Source organism: Myotis brandtii, unplaced genomic scaffold (genome assembly GCF_000412655.1).
Source record: "Myotis brandtii unplaced genomic scaffold, ASM41265v1 scaffold253, whole genome shotgun sequence".
NCBI lineage: Eukaryota > Metazoa > Chordata > Mammalia > Chiroptera > Vespertilionidae > Myotis > Myotis brandtii.
The window spans coordinates 669,528-673,039 of NW_005359590.1; the positions used below are offsets into that span (position 1 = coordinate 669,528).

Consider the following 3,512-nt stretch of genomic DNA (forward strand, 5'->3'; position numbering starts at 1 on the left):
ACCCCCCCGCATGCCCTCACCTCCCTACTGTCTGTGTCCATTGGTTATGCTTATATGCATGCATACAAGTCCTTTGGTTGATCTCTTACCCCCCACCCCGCCCCGCCTTCCCTCTTAGGTTGGACAGTCTGTTTGATGCTTCTCTGTCTCTAAATCTATTTTTGTTCATCATTTATGTTGTTCATTATGTTCCATAAATGAGTGAGATCATGTGATATTTATCTTTCTCCAACTGGTTTATTTTGCTTAGCATAATGCTCTCCAGTTCCATCCATGCTGTTGCAAATGGTAAGGGTTCTTTCTTTTTTACAGCAGCGTAGTATTCCATGTTGTAGATGTACCACAGTTTTCTAATCCACTTATCTGCTGATGGACATTTAGGCTGTTTCCAAATTTTGTAAAATGTGCTGCTATGAACACAGGGGTGCATATGTCCTTTCTGATTGGTGGTTCTGATTTTTGGGGGTATATTCCTAGAAGCGGGTTTACTGGGTCAAATGGGAGTTCCATTTTTTAAAAAATTTAAATTCTTTGTTGTTTAAAGTATTACATAAGTCTTCTTTTTCCCCCATTGACCTGTCCCTGACCACACCCACCCCCCAGCACATGCCCTTACCCCCCCATCTGTGTCCATGAAATTATTAATTCAATTTGTTTTGTAATAGTTTTATTTTTCAGCTATTGGAATTAATACATAAAATATTATTTTTTATGTTAAGGAAGAAAGACTTTTGCTTTGAAAGATATTCGTTCCTACCCTGGTTCCTTGGGCTCAAACCCTATGTCTGCACTATTCTTGGACAGTAGACAAGGTGAAAAATCTAAGGTTGATTCTCTGCTCACTGTCTTGATTTGAAATATTCAGAATATAGACTTACTCAAAGATTAGAAGCTCATTTAATACATTGTGCCAGCCATCCTGAAAGCCATTTCAATAGACTCTGTACCCCGGCATTTGTTTTAGAAATAATTGCATGCAAATGTAGTTAAACATCTGAACTATGTCTCTTAATCCTAACCAGGCATTTTCCATTAGACGTAGTCTGAAAATTACATTAAGAAAAATATATCATCTGTGAAATTATATTCTGAATGCCCCAAATAGCAAAGAAAGGAGCAGTATCCACTCAAATCTAGTAAGGAACATTCCTTTTTTCCTGAACCCCAAATTTTTAAATGTTTATTTTATTTTTCTTAGTACTGCATTATAAAATTGAACTGTTTCCCAAATTTTTGGTCTTCTTCTACAAATTTTCCAATTTAGCTTACCACAAAACTTTCTTGAAGATGAAAATATACTGTTATTATCACATTAAATTATTTTCTTATTTTTTGCTTGATAAACAAAATTTATTTTTGTATCTTTATGGCAATACAATTCAGATAAGTTAAATTTCAGTACACTGTATTCCTATAAGTGGAATTTGGAAACTGAACTGACTTTAAATATGCTATAATTTACTGGCATACCTAAAGAACTAGGGAAAGAGTACTAAGGAATAAAACATATGCAAATTCCTAGGAAAGCAATTGATTGGTAAGTAGAGGAGGGCAAGTTTCTGGAAACAAAAAGTTATTTCTTGCCATCATAAAGATGTAAAAGAATATCTTGTGCCATTCTGCATTTGCCACGCAGTGGGCTTTCTTGTTGTTTTGTTGATGGTTTCTTTTGCTGTGCAGCAGCTTATTTTGACGAAGTCTTATTTGTTTATTTTCTCTTTAGTTTCCATTGCCCTAGGAGCTGTATCGATAAAGATGTTGCTATGACAAATGTCTGCTATTTTGATGCCTATGAATTCTTCTAAGATTTTTATGGCTTCCAGTCTTATATTTAAGTCCTTTATCCACTTTGAGTTTATTTTTGTGTATGGTGTAAGTTGGTGGTCTAGTTTCATTTTTTTTTTTTGCATGTATCTATGCATTTTCCCAACACCATTTATTAAAGAGACTGTCTTGTCTCTATTGTATGCTCTTGCCTTTTTTATCAAGTATTAATTGAGCATACTGGCTTAGGTCAATTCCTGGGTTCTCTTTTCTGTTCCATTGGTCTATATGTCTGTTCTTGTGCCAGTACCAGGCAGTTTTGAGAACAGTGGCATTGTAATATAACTTGATATCTGGTATTGTGATCCCTCCAACTTTGTTCTTCCTTCTCAAGAGTGCTATGGCTATTCGGGGTCTTTTGTTATTCCATATGAATTTTTGGAAAGTTTGTTCTAGGTCTGTGAAATATGCCATTGGTATTTTAATGGGGATTACATTAAATATGTAGATTGCTTTGGGTAGTATGGACATTTTAATGCTGTTGATTCTACCAACCCATGAACACAGTAGATTCTTCCATTTGTTTATGTCTTCCTCTAGCTCTTTTTTCAATGACCTATAGTTTTCCAAGTACAAGTCTTTTACCTCCTTAGTTAAGGTTATTCCTAGGTATCTTAATTTTTTTGGTGCAATGGTAAATGTGATTGCTTTTTTTTGTTTGTTTCTCGTTCTGTGAGTTCATTATTGGTATATAAAAAAGCCATAGATTTCTGGGTGTTACTTTTGTATCCTGCTACATTGCCAAATTCATTTATTAAATCTAGTAGTTTCTTGATGGAGTCTTTACTCTGTACAATATCATGTCACCTGCGAATAATGACAGTTTTACTTCTTTTCCAATTTGGATGGATGCTTTTTATTTCTTCTTCTTGTCTAATTGCTATGGCTAGCACTTCCAGTACTATGTTGAACAGAAGTGGCGAGAGTAGCATCCCTGTCTTGTTCCTGTTCTTAGGGGAAATGGTTTTAGTTTTTGCCTATTGAGTATGATGTTGGCTGTAGGTTTGTCATATAGGGCTTTTATTACGTTGAGGTATGATCCCTCTATTCCCACTTTGCTGAGAGTTTTTGTCAAGAAAGGATGTTGGATTTGTCAGATGCTTTTTCTGCATCAATTTATATGATTATGTGATTTTTGTCTCTCAATTTGTTTATGTGATGTATCACATTTATTGATTTACAGATATTGTACCATCTTTGCAGCCCACTTGGTCATGGTGTATGATCTTTCTAATATAATGCTGGATCCGATTTGCTAGGATTTTGTTGAGGATTATTTAGTATCTATGTTCATCAGAGATATTGGCCTGTAATTCTCTTTCTTTGTAGTGTCTTTATCTGGTTTTGGGATTAGGATAATGCTGGTTTCATAGAAAGAACTTGGAAGTGTTCCTTCCTCTCAAATTTTTTGAAATAGTCTGAGGAGGATAGGTTTTAGTTCCTCTTAGAATGTTTGATAAAACTCCCCTGTGAAGCTGTCTGGCCCAGGGCTTTTGTTTGCTGGAAGTCTTTTGATGATTGCTTCAATTTCATCTTTAGTTATCAGCCTATTTAGATTTTTTTATTCTTCTTGATTGATTTTGGAAGGTCGTATTTTTCTAGGAATATGTCCATTTCTTCTAGGTTGACCCGTTTGTTGGAATAGAGTTATTCATAGTATTTTTTTTTTTTTTTACAATTCTTTCTAT

The 3,512-nt window shown here is 34.8% G+C and overlaps 1 long non-coding RNA gene across 1 annotated transcript in view; it reads right to left on the reverse strand.

Annotated features, from left to right (window-relative positions):
- LOC106726364 overlaps positions 1 to 3,512 on the reverse strand; it is a 25,092-nt gene that overhangs the window by 19,558 nt on the left and 2,022 nt on the right. The gene's annotated exons all lie outside the window — the stretch shown is intronic.